Raw genomic sequence first — 15,665 nt, 5'->3', positions numbered from 1 at the left:
TTTTTCCCCACTATTAGAGCTTTCTTTTGGGGCTATAAACAAAAAAGGAGCGACAATTCTGAAAAAAAAAAAATATATTTTTTTACTTTCTGCTATATAACATTCCAAAAAAAATAAATAAATAAAAAATAAAATCATCATTTTAGACCAATTTGTATTCTGTTACATATTTTTGGTAAAAAAAATCCCAATAAGTGTATTTTGATAGGTTTGCGCAAAAGTTATCGCGTCTACAAACTAGGGGAAAGATTTATGTCATTTTTGTTTATTTCTTTTACTAGTAATGGCGGTGATCAGCGATTTTTAGCGGGACTGCGACATTGCGGTGGACAGATCGGACCCCTAACTGACATTTTTGACACTTGTAGGGGGATCAGTGACATTACTACAGTCATCAGTGCTAAAAATATGCCCTGTTACTGTAAAAAATTACACTGGCAGGGAAGGGGTTAACCCAGGGGCAATTAAAGGGTTAAGTGTGAGCCAAGGGGGTGTTTTCTAACTGTGGGGGGATGGTTTGTAAAATCAATACAGAGACCTGTGTTCCTAAATAGGAGGAACACAGGAGCTCTGCATTGATTCCTGAGAGAACAACGGTCTGCTGAGTTTACAACAGCAGACTGCCAGGCCCGTGGATCAGCTTCCCCGCTGGTGAGTGGGCGCATTCCGCGGACCACCGTATAGGCATGGCGATTCGCAGGAACCTGCCGACCTGCCGCCATTATAGGGCGGCTGTTCGGCAAGTGCTTAGTAAAGGGAATTAGTAAAGATTGGTGCATGCAGAAACGTTCCAATTATAGAATGCGCACTGATTTAGAGCCGGTTCACACTACTCCGACTGTGTGCCCTCAAGTCGCCTCAAGTCTCTTGTCATTACAAATTCAATGTAAATGAATGAGAGCCGTCTTAATATGCACTACTGAAGTCGCTCCGACTTCAGAAAAGGTTCCTGTACTACTTCAAGGCGACCTCTATCCGACTTGTGCACATAGACTTCAATGAGAGTCGCCTCTAAGTCGGATCCTTATTTTCAAGGGACTGTGATCCGACTTTCCAGGAAGAAAAAAAAGATTAGCCAGGCATTCCCACCAGATAAAGTCGCCTTTCATTTAGGTCTCTTACAATTCATGGGGCGATTTACTGGTCATGGTAGTGTGAGTCCCCATTCACACTAGCGCGACTTGTCAGGCGACTTGGTCGCCTGACAAGTCACGGTGGGTCGCTCGCCATTGATTAGCACAGGACCCGTTCTAATAGGAGCGACACAAGTCGCTCCGACTTAGAAAAAGGGTCCTGTACTACTTTGGGGCGACCTGGAGGCGACTTGCATTGACTTCGATTATATGAAGTCCGTGCAAGTCGCGCCGAGGTCGCGCTGCACACTGTGCACCGCGACTTCACAGGTCGCTCCATCAAGTCGTGTCTCCCTTGTGTGAACGGGGTCTGAACCGGCTCTTAGAGCTTTATGTAAATAAATAAAAAAGTGTTGCACGACAATTTGTTAAAGCTGAAGCTTAGTTATGCCATCTATTACATAGTTACATTGATCCAACTTGGAGCAATGTAAGTCCAGTATGTGCCATACTTGTGGGATCCCCATGGAAGCTGGAAATCCCTCTAATAGGCACCATTACTACCATCATTACTGCAAGCTTCTAGGTCCCGAGTCGAGTGGCAGCCCCGCTCCATACTGAACACAGGAGGTTGTCCCCTCAGTACGGGTGTCAGAGAAAATTATTTCTCAATAACAATAGGATTTGCCTGAAAGCTTTAACATATGATGTGATGGAAGAGCCCTGTGATGTGATATTTGTTCTATTATTTTCAGTTATAGATATTATTGAGTATATACTGTTCATATAACCATATTTCGTTTATTGTAGAAATTAATGCTCTTCCCCCTGAAGAAGTGTAATTGTCCACGAAACGCATCGAGGGATCTCGAGTCGAATACATTTGATGTACATTTGTAAATGTGTATTTATTTTGCAAGCATACCAATGTCCTTGTTTCTATAGATGTTGTTGTTTTGAGCCCTATTTTGGGTTCTTGTATGTTTTATACATAGAACTCTTTTTTTTTTTTTTTAGGAATTTGTAACCTTTTAAAACAATTTTTTTTGTACTGAATAAAATATTTTTTTTTTGTTTGAAATTTCTAACGATGTAGACTACTTCTATACCTTAAAAGTCCCAATTTTTTTTCTCATTCATTTTTGGTCTAAGTCCTGGTTCATACTTCTGCGATGCGGGAAGGCTGCAAATATACAGCGTGTTCCCGCATCACATCCGCACCCCTGGCAGTTCACACTGCCATATGCGATACGCAGGGTGTGTCAATTAAAACTTAACTACACCCCCAGTTGAGATCGCATATCGCAGGGCGATCTGCAAGTTCGCACGTTTGCACAGATTTGGATCACACTAGTGTGAACCACCATGCGATCCGTGAGACACAACTCTGGATGAAAGAGCACAGAAGGGAACAGCAGATAGCAGCAGTCTGGGATGTAAGGGGGAGGGGAGGGGGGTAAAATGTATTATCAGATTTAGATACACTAACAAATTGAGAAATTGGGCCTGAGTTCACACTATTGCGGTGCAGGTACCAGCACGATTCTAGTGCAGGTTCCCGCATCGCATCTCCCTCGCAGGCAGTTCACACTGCCCTCTGCCAACCGCTGCGGGTGTCAATACAAACTTAATGACACCCCCAGATCAGTTCACAGAACGCAGTGCAAACTGTGAAATCGGATCGCATGGGTGTGAACACCAATTTATGCAATGCAATTTGAGTTCAGCTGAATTTGCATCGCACAGATTTCGCATGTGATCTATACAGAAATGCGGTGTGAATCGCATGCGATGTCTGACATGGTAATAGTGCGAACCCAGGCTGAAGCCAAACTCCAGCTCACATTTTATAATCCGTTACAGCATTTTTTTCTTTTTGGGATAAAGGTTTTGCATGATTAAAAAAAGCTGATCATTTTAATCACCCCTGCCAGTGTTAAGTCACACCTCCCAACTTTTTGAGAAGAGAACGATGGACACCTCTTAGAGCCGGTTCAAACTAATCCGACTCAAAGTCGCCCCCTGCAGCGCAACTTCATCGCGGCTTGGAAATAACTTCTCATAATAGAAGTCAATGCAAGTCACTCCGACTTCGCTAAAAAATAGTGCAGGAACCTTTTTCTAAGTCGGAGCAACTTGAGTCTCTCTGATTAGAACGGTTCCATTGCACAGCATTGGAAGCTACTTGTCAGGCGACCAAGTCGCCTGACAAGTCGGAGTAGTGTGAATCGGCTCTTAGTAAAAGTATGTAGTCACAGGACACACCCCCTGCCACGCCCCGCAAAGGAGAATTCTACAAAAGAAAAAAAAAAAAAAGATTAGTTAAACCCACAAGTGCTTTTTGTTACAACTTTTATTCATTTATACTGGGTTTTAATATTTACAAATGCAGCAATTTAGAAATTGGATGAAAGGTGAAACACTTTTATATGATATAGATTACTATGTGTATGTATGAATGTGAGTTAGGGACCTTAGATTGTAAGCTCCTTGAGGGCAGGGACTGATGTGAATGTGCAATGTATATGTAAAGCGCTGCATAAATTGACAGCGCTATAGAAGTACCTGAAATAAATAAATAATATATGTATATTAATTGATATATTTATATTATATTCATATATTTATTTATTTTTGCTAAATAGTGCATTATATATTTAAAGACCAAAATGAGGAGGAATGAGGGACAGAGGGACTTTGTTCCAAATCAGAGAGAGTCCCTCGAAACCAGGGACAGTTGGGAGCTATGGTTAAGTGGTTTGTCTCATCCATGTAAACTGATAAATTCTGCTGGAGAGCAGGAGGGCTTGTGCATTTGAAAGACAACAGACTTACTGACATGACTGACAGATGAAAATAGAAGAAAGAAAGCTTAAAATAGAAAAAAAAAATGGAGCCATCAAATCTAAGAATTGGTAAGCTGCAATATAATAAATGCTTGCTTTAGGGTTTAGTGCTGTTTTTACTGAAATTAGAGATCTGGTTGCTTTAACCACTTTACCACCGGAGGATTTTGCTGTCTTACGTCCAGGCCACTTTTTGCGATTCGGCGCTGTGCGACTTTAACTGACAATTGCGCGGTCGTGCGACGCTGTACCAAAACGAAATTTGCGTCCTTTTTTTCCCCACAAACAGAGCTTTCTTGATTTGATCACCTGTGTGATTTTTACTTTTTGCGCTATAAACAAAAAAAGAGCGTTTATTTTGAAAAAATAACAATATTTTTCACATTTTTTTATATGAAATTCCCCCCCCCCCCAAAAAAAAATTAAAAATCAAATTTTTTTAACATTTTTGGCCAATTTGTTTTCTGCTACCTATGTTTGGTAAAAAAAAAAAAAAAAATCACAATAAGCGTATTTTGATTGGTTTGCGCAAAAGTTATTGCGTTTACTAACTAAGGGAAAGATTTCTTGAATAAAAGAAGGGTTTGGGACTTTGAGTGAGGTGGAGACCAGAACGCTGGGAAACATGGGTAATAAAAACATTTTATTACTGTATACTATCAATAGACAAAGTACAACATGTAAAATAGCAATTCATGTATAAGCAGCATATTACAAACATATGGGTCAGTCTGATGCATTTGCAGGTACACAAAATATGCATAAAGAGTATAGGGACTATGGCACTTCGTATTGGCCACAAAGTCCAAAGTTGCTACATTATTGCCGTACTGTAGGCGGTCTGCAGGGTGCATTATGGTAATGAATGTTGAATCAAAAACTTGCTGCAGCAGTCATGGACCTAATATATATCATGTGTTGAATCACACAGAATTGCAATAATCGTTCAGTAGGTAAGTAACCGTTAAAATTGAGTAGCGATTAATTCCTGTATAGTAGAAAAATTGAGGACATCCTTGTAGCTCTACGCGTTTCATGGCTAAATACCACTCTTCAGGAGCGGATGCCAAAAACTCTGTAAAAAAGTATAAATGTAAAAAAGTATAAATGTAACTATTGATCGAGGTGTATCACTCCCTCTTCTGGCAGCAGGTCTGCCTCAATTGGGAGACACCTTTTACCAATTAGCAATCAACGTGACGCTGGGAGGCACCCGTGGTTGTGCTGACGTGCATATATATCCCCTATTTTGCTACAGGTCATTCAGACCCAGGATTTGAGAGACAACACATGTATACTACTACTACTACTACTACTACTACTACTACTACTACTACTACTACTACTACTACTACTACTACTACTACAACTACTACAACACTTGATGCAGTCATTTAAGGTAACCACATTTTTAATACTTTGCAGTATACTTTTTATTTTTGGATATACTGCACCTACTTACTACTTGGTTATTTTGACTGATTCTCTTGGAGTATTTCCTATCTCTACCTATTTTATTTTAACTCCTTTTTTTTTCTCTTCTTTTGGGCTGTGGAGAGTTTATTTTTTGGTCCACTACTTCTACACATGCCATTTTATCCCACACTTTTGATATTTCAGACTCTTAGTAGTTTTTTGCTTTTTCACAGCAACACAGCCGCAACCCACCTTTTTTCATTACCCTGCACTTCGTTTTTATGGTGATGTGTGTGGTGCGTTGTGCGGGACTGCGGGGAGGACCACCACAGCTCCCGGGGGAGGCGCATGCGATGCCCTGCGCCCACAGAGCCGCACTTTGTTAATGACAGCCATATTGTAAGTAACCATAGGATTGGATAACCCTTTCCTCCCTCCTCATTCTCATGTATGCGATTTTAGTCGATCAATAGTTACATTTATACTTTTTTACATTTATACTTTTTTACAGAGTTTTTGGCATCCGCTCCTGAAGAGTGGTATTTAGCCATGAAACGCGTAGAGCTACAAGGATGTCATCAATTTTTCTACTATACAGGAATTAATCGCTACTCAATCAATTTTAACGGTTACTTACCTACTGAACGATTATTGCAATTCTGTGTGATTCAACACATGATATATATTAGGTCCATGACTGCTGCAGCAAGTTTTTTATTCAACATTCATTACCATGTTGCACCCTGCAGACCGCCTACAGTACGGCAATAATGTAGCAACTTTGGACTGTGTGGCCAATACGAAGTGCCATAGTCCCTATACTCTTTATGCATATTTTGTGTACCTGCAAATGCATCAGACTGACCAATATGTTTGTAATATGCTGCTTATACATGAATTGCTATTTTACATGTTGTATTTTGTCTATTGATAGTATACAGTAATAAAATGTTTTTATTACCCATGTTTCCCAACGTTCTGGTCTCCACCTCACTCAAAGTCCCAAACCCTTCTTTTATTCATGTAACCAGGGATGGGGGCACTATTTTTAGTGCTCCATTTAAAGTCCCAACCTCTGCCTTTTCTAAGGGAAAGATTTCTGTCATTTTTGGTGTTTTTTTTTTTTTTTTTTAACGAGTAATGGCGGCGATCTGCGATTTTTTTTTTTTTTTTTTGTGGGACTGCGACATTTCGGCGGACAGATCAGACCCTTGACTGACATTTTTGACACTTTTGGGGGTACCAGTGACATTACTACAGTAATCAGTGCTATACATATGCACTGTTACTGTAAAAATGACACTGGCAGGGAAGGGGTTAATTTTATTGGAGAGGGAGGGGTTAATGTATGCCTGGTGCTTACTAATGTGTGTGGGGGGAGGTGACTGAGTGACACAGGGACAGATCGCATGTTCAGCTATGCTGAATCCTGTAATCTGACCCTGCCTGCCTGTTTACACAAGCGGGCGGATCTCCAGACTCGATTCCCCGACGACAGGGGAAGAGCGACGGTGATCATCGCCGCTCCTCCCCTGGCCTGACTCCCGCTGTGACTGAATACAGCGGGTGCGAGCCTCCGGCGGCGCGCGCGCGCCACCCACCATGGGAGGAGTCCAGCGACGTAGGTCTACGTTGCTGGACGGGAACGAGCCACTTTGCCGCAGTACAGTCAACATGACTGGTCGGCAAGTGGTTAATGTCAACTGTTACTTGTGGCTGCAATGGCTGCAGGTTCACTTTAAGATTTTAAAGGTATGCTGATAGGACTGAACAGTTGCAAAATCCCATCCATCTAAATGTTTGGATGGTTCTGATTTAATGTATAAACTTCTATAATCCCCCATTTAGGCCTTCCCAGTTGTGACAGTGTGGAATGTGTATTAGTTATTTTGGGCATAGTAGTAAGATCTATTTCTATATATAGAGTTTCTGGAGAATATAAAAGCAGACGCATACTTCTCATTCTTCACTGGATATTGTCACTGTTGCAATGTTATATGTAAGCAGTGAGTTTTGAGGAAAAGTGAGTCATATATACATTGTATTTATAAGCTCCTGTACTCACTGGCAGTGTTTTTTTTCCTGCCCCTTCCACTAAGCGCTGCTAAAAGCCTGTGTGTGGGCATGGGCACATAGGCTAAGAAACATATTTCTGATATTAATTTTAGCCATTTGCCGACCGGGCCATAGCCGAATGATGGCTACAGCGCGGTTGGCTATTTCTTGGTTGGCGTACAATGACGTCCTCTCAAACTTGCTCTCCCAGGAATGTCCGTGATTGTCGGGACGGGAGGACTTGGCTCATCATGAATCGGGGTAAAGGGCCAATGACAGCGCCCATTTAGCACGAGATCGCTCTGTCCAATGATGGAGCTATAAGTTGTCAACAAACCGGTGCATTTCAGGTTCAGCTCTCTCCTCTCCTCGCACACTGTACACACCAATCAGTATAGAGTGTGAGGAGAGGAAGGAGACTGCAGCAGTGCTCATCTATGCCTCATCCATGCCCATCTGTGCCTCAGTCATGCCTCATCCGTGCCTCATTAATGCCCATCTGCGCCTCTTCCATGTCTCATTCATGCCCACCTGTGCCTCACTCATGCCCATCTCTGCCTCATCCATGCCTCAATCATGCCCATCTGTGCATTATCCATGCTTCATCTGTGCCTCATTCACGCCCATCTGCGCCTCATGCATGCCTCATTAATGCCCACATGTGCCTCATTCATGCCTATCTGTGCGTTATCAATGCCTCATCTGTGCCTCACTCATGCCCATCTGTGCCTTATCCATGCCTCATTCATGCCCATCCGTGCCTCATTCATTCCCTGCTGTGCCTCATCCGTGCCTCATTTATGCCTGTCTATGCCTTATCTATGCCTCATCTGTGCCTCATTCATGCCCATCTGTACCTTATCCATACCTCATCCATGCCTCATTTATGCCCATCTGTGCCTCATCCATGCCTCATTGCTGCCATATCCGTGCCACACCCATGCTCATCCATACCACATTCATGCCATATCAGTGCTCATCCGTGCCACATCAACTCTCAAAATGCATTTTATTACAAACTTTTCAGTAGTTTTTCATTTATAGCGTAAAAAAATAAAAAACCCAGTGGTGATTAAATACCACCAAAAGAAAGCTCTATTTGTATGAAAAAAAGGCCAACAATGTCATATGGGTACAGTGTTGCATGACTGAGTAATTGGCATTCAAAATGTGAGCTCTCTGAAAGCTGAAAACTGGCCTGGTTAGGAAGTGGGTATAAGTGCCCAGTGGGCAAGTGGTTAACGTAAATTTGCACTCTGGACATGAAGGGCAAAGCAACAGGTTTTCTTTAATGCACCCCTTCGTAGCAGCACACACATTTTCTTTACTCTCCTATGTAAAGGTTTTATTAATGGGCTAATGTTAGCAAACCTGCTTCTTCCAGTGTATTAAGGGGTCTCCTGAATCCACATGAAATGTACTAGAATGCCAGGGAGTCCCAAAACCAGAGTACTCTTTTACCCATACTGTGACCAGGGCTTGCACAGTTGTGCTCTGGCCCACCCCTGGGCCCACCACTATTGGCTGTCCAGCATATTGACTTTTTAGTAGGAAGGGCGAGAGTTCACCTATGTAAGCTGTGGTTGGAATTTGCATAACTATATTCTTCCCATGGGGGTGGGGGGCACATCTGCCATCAATACATTTTAACAAGAGCTTTCTTTTAAAGGGAATAAGTGCCGGTTCACACTACCGTGGCACGACTTCGGCGCGACTTGCACGGACTTCATATAATGAATGTCTATGCAAGTCGCTCCAGGTCGCCCCGAAGTAGTACAGGACCCTTTTTCTAAGTCGGAGCGACTTGTGTCACTCCTATTAGAACGGTTCCTGTAGCACACAATGGACCGCGACGGACCGCAACTTGTCAGGCTGACAAGTCGCCTGACAAGTCGTGGTAGTGTGAATGGACACTAATAGTCCCCTTCTGCTGGAACACATGGAATTTCTATGCAAGTTACAAACTACTCAAAATGAGGTAAATTGCACAAGGCTAAGGATGCCCCCGTTCCTCTGGTGACTAACAATGCTGAGAGGTGACGCATTGTGGGAGGCAGTAAGGCTGTACACATGTGCCTCTACTCCTGGATGATATACAGTAGGCATTTGCAGGGTCTTCGATGGTGAATCATATCGGAGGGAGAAAGAGGTAAGAATAAGAGAAGGCACTTTATGACATCTGTTAAATAGAGATACGTGCTCCGCTACCAGCTAATGATAACATAAACCATAGCAAGTATGAGTAAAAAATGCAATGTGAAATAATGCATAAACATACACCATCTTGTCAAAAGTATTGGGACGCCTGCCTTTACATGCACATGAACTTTATTGGTATCCCAGGCTTAGTCTGTAGGGTTCAATATTGAGTTGGCCCACCCTTTGCAGCTATAACACCTTCAACTGTTCTGGGAAGGCTGTCCACAAGGTTTAGAAGTGTATCTATGGGAATGTTTGACCATCCTTCCAGAAATGCATTTGTGAGGTCAGGCACTGATGTTAAACGAGAAAGCCTGGCTCGCAGTCTATGCTCTAATTCATACCAAAGGTGTTCTATCAGGTTGAAGTCCGGACTCTATGCAGGCCAGTTAAGTTCCTCCACCCCAAACTCACTCATCCATGTCTTTATGGACCTTGCTTTGTGCACTGGTGCGCAGTCATGTTGGAACAGAAGAGGCCATCCCAAACTGTTTCCACAAAGTTGGAAGCATGAAATTGTCCAAAATGTCTTGGTATGCTGACACCTTAAAGTGGAGGTCCACCCTAATTTTATACTTACCTCCATCTTCTCGCTCCGGGTCACCTGAAAAAGAAATGGATAATCGCATTTTTTTTTTTTTTTTTTTACTTACCTCGTAGCGAAGAAAATATACTTACCTTACTTCCTTCTTCCTCCTTCCTCGGCCGTGGGCCGTCGTCACTTCCTGGCTCTGCAATGATTCCTGGGAGCTGAACGTCATCGCTCCCAGGAATCATTGCGCCTGCACCGGCCCCAACGTCAGTTCCGGGGCGCGCGCGTCATCCCCTTCTAAACAGCTTCTGGGCATGGAACCTCGGCTTATATGCTTCCTCCCCCCCTCTGGGGTGGGGGGGGGGGAGGGAATGGGTACATGTTTTTGACAGGTACCCTTCCCCACTTCAAAAAGACACAGGCTTTGCGGCGCCGTCCCTCGGAAGTTCGACCCACTTCTCCTTCCTCCGCTGCCGAGCCAATTAGAAAGCACAGCGCACTTCATGCATGCACAGTAGGGAGCCAGCTGTGGACACGAAAGGCTTCACTGCCAGGTTCCCTTACCCTGAATGACGGCGGCAGCACCTGAGAGTCGATACAAAAATCGGCTTCAGGGTCCTGACATCACGGGAACCCTGGACAGGAAAGTTCGAATATTTACAGTATTTGTAGCTGCTGACTTTTCATTTTTTTCCTGGGGGCGGAACTCCTCTTTAATGACCTCACAATGGGCCAGCAGATAGGGTTGGGCAAAATAAAACATGATTAACTGGGCATAAAGATGTTCCTATAGAGAAGGCAAATCAGCAGGTTGCAAAAATCATGAGCAAAAAAGTATACATTCCAGCTTTACTTCTCATCCAGAAGACTACAAAAGCCCCGAATTTTCATTACACCAACACCGGAGCTCCTAAGATTTAACCCTGTCAATTCCAGGACAACAGGTAAGATTTATTAGCGCTCAAACTATGACTCACAAGGAAATAATCCCGTAATCACTTTATATATAACTTCAAAGTTATCAAGCAGGAAGGAAACCACCTAAATGCCCTCTTCAGAGTTGTCAGTGAGAATGCAAAGAAAAAAAACCCTCTGCTGTCATACCCGGGGGCATCCCTCCTCTCTTTTCCACGCTCCAGAGCCCTGGGAGGATTTTACATTACACACCATAACTTTCTCCCAAGGATGCCACGGAGGAGGGTAGGCGGAGCATTAGGCTGCTAAGACCTGCTGCCAGTACCACACTCAATAGTATCGGTGGCTGCCAGTTATACTAAAGGCCCGTACACACGTACCGATCGTCGGCATACAAACGTCGGTGGACGAAGGATCTGCCGATTGTACGCGTGTTAGTATGGTGCCTCCGACAGATGTCTGCGCACAATCCGCGGACAAAAGTCTTTCTTGCAAACATGAAAATTTTTGTATGCCGACACCAGAACGGACGATTGTTCGCCTGTCAGTACACAATTCGGCCGACAGACCGCAGATTTGCAAGACTGGGCATGCTCAGAAAATTAAAAACACAGGGAAAGTTAACCATTACATGACATCACTTCTGCAGTCGGCGGACAAAATTCTTGTGCTGTCCTTGTGCTGTCTTTGCACTTTTCAGCAGACACCGACATCCCGGGGAGAAAAGAGGAACATTTGTATGCCGACCATCGGTACGTGTGTACGGGGCTTAAGTGCGGCCGCCGGTCTTTCCGAAAGTCAGGCCAGTCCCAGGTCAGTATTATCATTCTGGCAGCAGTGCGGCCGATTTATGGGGGCACCAGACCGATTTGCCTCCTGGACCCTGCCCCCAGCCCAGTCCACCTCATAAGACTGGCGCTACACTAAAAATGTAAACGAGAGGAGGCTGGTTTCCATCCGTTTTCCATCTGGTTCTCCAGAGGTTTCCATCCATTTTGCTTTCTGTTCGTCAGTCAGCTTCTGCAGCACAAACTGGGAACAGATCTTTTGCTTACCCAAATCTTTGCAGACGATGGTGTGCACTGTGTTCTTGCTAATGGCCAATTCCTCTGCCATCAATCGTAGTCACCGATCTCGTGCCAGCATTTGTCGCACTTACTCCATCATGTCTGGGGTTCTGCTTGTTGACAGCTGACCCGAAAGTGGCTTATCCTCAGTCGTTTCCTTGCCGTTGCGAAAATGTGTGAACCAGTCTTAAACACATTTTATGCTCACGACTTCCGTCCCGTAAACTTGCATTAACATTTTGTGCGTCTCCATTGCCATTTTCCCCAATTTGCTAATAAAGGAACAAGCGCACAGGATATGTAGTAGGCCTTTAACCAATAGGGGTACACTATCAGAGATGCAGCCACTAAACCATAGCAATACTATGTAAGTAATAATTAAGGATTGAAATAAGCGCAATATCTGTAATATGTACTCCTATCTATATTAATAAAATGCAAGTGTCCCTGCGTCCAGATTCCCTGTGTCCGTGGGATTGCGCAACTGCGCAAGTGCCCCACGGACAGCTGTTGGGACGCACACACTGCCGCAGAAAAATTGCTGTCACGGGCGAACCAAAGGTGCTGGAGGCTCCAAAATTGTATCGCAGATGGCCAAGACGCTCCCCTATAGCTGAGAAAAATTTGGGGTTTCGGGGGTGAAAGGGCGCGGAGCAGTGACCCCGAGAACCGGGCCTCCCCCCGCCATAGACTCCAATGTTAAACCTGGTCACATTTTGATTTCATAGCATAAAGACTTCCTTATTACACAGGTAACGTTATCATATATAATTAAAAACAATGATAACTGAATATAGAAATAACTCCAGAAGTGGGCATATGTCATTGACCAGGAAACCACTGTAAACTGCCAACCATCTGCAACATATAAAAGTATAGATGTTATCATTTGTATGTGACCTTTTGTTTTTAAAAAAAAAAAAAAAAAATCTATTAAAACTATTGGAAAAGAAAAAAAATGTCAAAAAATTAAATCTGATTTAAAAAATCAAAAATAATGCATTGTATTATTTTTAATGCCTCTAAATTGGAACTATTAGGTGGTATATCAGAACAGGGTTTATTAATAAAAATGACACCTGGCTCTGCTGTGAACATTTATCATTCTAGCATTTCCATCCCGAGTTTGCGGAGAAGCGAATGACACTTGTAGCCTGTAGAGCCCAGGGAGAGAAGACGGGGTACTTGCAGAGGTGATTTATAGAGGTGTTGTTGGTATAGGGAAAGGAGTAGGAATGAACGCTGGAACTGTTGGATATGTCAGGATGGGAATAAAATTACAGGCCTGGCAAACATATTAATATCATCATTACTTCTGATATTCTTTATAGTCCAGCAGTGTTTGCCAACCTGCGTAGAGGACATCAAGCTGATGAAAAGCAGCTTCAGAATGTTGAGTGGAGGCTCCGTGGTATGCGGTATGTTATAATTTGGCCTGTGGTTCTTGGAGAGGTGAATCACGTTTGTCTTTTATTCCCTCTCTCTTCTTCTTGAAAGTATCTAAATACTGAGGCTCCATTCACATATAGGCGTTTCGGATCGTTCTGCCCGCGATTCTGAACCTTGTAAGTAGCGGGACATCCGAGCGATTCCCGTAACTTGCAATGGCACCCCAAACGCGGCGCGATTTTGCCACAATTGTCGACTGACAAATCGCAGTTAAAATCACCCAAACAGTATCGCGGGACACCTGGTGCCCAAATGAAGTTTTATTACTTCTTTTGGGCGTCATGCGTCCCGCGACGCTGACTACTCTGCAGCCTACTAATCTGTTCCTGGCGTGCATGTTAGTTACTGACCTGGCTTGCCTGACTCTGCTGCGTGTCCAGCCATCCTTACATCTGCTGCCTGTGACCAGCCAGCCTGCTAAGCATCTGCTGCCTGTGACCAGCCAGCCTGCTAAGCATGTGCTGCCTGTGACCAGCCAGCCTGCTAAGCATGTGCTGCCTGTGACCAGCCAGCCTGCTAAGCATGTGCTGCCTGTGACCAGCCAGCCTGCTAAGCATGTGCTGCCTGTGACCAGCCAGCCTGCTAAGCATGTGCTGCCTGTGACCAGCCAGCCTGCTAAGCATCTGCTGCCTGTGACCAGCCAGCCTGCTAAGCATCTGCTGCCTGTGACCAGCCAGCCTGCTAAGCATCTGCTGCCTGTGACCAGCAAGCCTGCTAAGCATCTGCTGCCTGTGACCAGCCAGCCTGCTAAGCATCTGCTGCCTGTGACCAGCCAGCCTGCAAAGCATCTGCTGCCTGTGACCAGCCAGTCTGCTAAGCATCTGCTGCATCTGCTACAAAGGCTCTGTACAATTGAGAGATGGATTGGGGACAGTGGAAGAAGAGAAGGATCAGAGAAGACAGAATCAAACAGCCTTTTTAACAATGCAGAGGATTAACCCCTTAGGTTCCACAGTGAGTTTAACAAGCATGTAGTATTGCACAATGAAAACCTGTGCCTTTGTGTAACCTTAAGGCAGGCTTCATCCATCCTTGTATACAATTTTTGGGCAATCTTTAGGCATTTTGCCAAGACACCCCTGAAGAAACCTGAAGGCACCCCAGGATGCCTGGACCCCCCTGGTTGAAAAAATCTGCTATAGAGGAAGCATCTTTTTATTTAGAGCCTGAAGGAAAAGGCTCCGTGTTTTGCAGAATGCTTATGCGGGGACAAATATTTGGCTAATTCTAACAAGAATTTTATTTTAATAAGAAGGTGGTGTATTTTTAAATTGAAATAATTTTTTCAAAAACTGTTACTATTTTTCATTTTATACACTGATTTGTATGAAAGAAAACTTAAAAAGATTCAACGTTAAATATTTGAGCTTTTGGAAGAATATTAAAATGTGTTTAAAATGAAGATGGTATAGGAGGAAAAAAGAGTCCCACCACAAAGCTGACTATCTAGCTCAGTGGTCTCCACACTGTGTCCCAGGGGCCGAATGCGGCCCTTTGCATACCCAGATCCGGCCTTTGGGACACTGTTTCTCACGCAGATTTGAGGCACTATTCCTCCCACTGACACCAATGATGGGGCACTATTCATCCCACTTACACCAATGATGGGTTCACTAATCCTTCCACTGCCACAAACAAGGGGGCATTATTCCTTCCACTGGCACCAACGATTGGGCACTGTTACTCTCACTGGCACCAACGATGGGGCACTATTTTTCCCACTGACACCAACAATTGACCACTATTCTTCCCACTGACACCAGTGATGGGGCACTATTCTTCCCACTGACACCAATGATGGGTCACTAATCCTTCCACTGCCACAAACAATGGGGCATTATTCCTTCCACTGGCACCAACGATTGGGCACTGTTACTCCCACTGGCACCAACGATGGGGCACTATGTTTCCCACTGACACCAACAATGGGCCACTATTCTTCCCACTGAGACCAGTGATGGGGCACTATTCTTCCCACTGACACCAACGATGGGGCACTATTCTTCCCACTGACACCAATGATGGGGCACTATTCTTCCCACTGACACCAACGATGGGGCACTATTCTTCCCACTGACACCAACGATGGGGCACTATTCTTCCCACTGAGACC

The sequence above is a fragment of the Pelophylax lessonae genome (genome assembly GCF_965119305.1).
Source record: "Pelophylax lessonae genome assembly, chromosome: 4".
In the NCBI taxonomy this organism is placed as follows: domain Eukaryota; kingdom Metazoa; phylum Chordata; class Amphibia; order Anura; family Ranidae; genus Pelophylax; species Pelophylax lessonae.
This window is presented reverse-complemented; position numbering follows the sequence as displayed.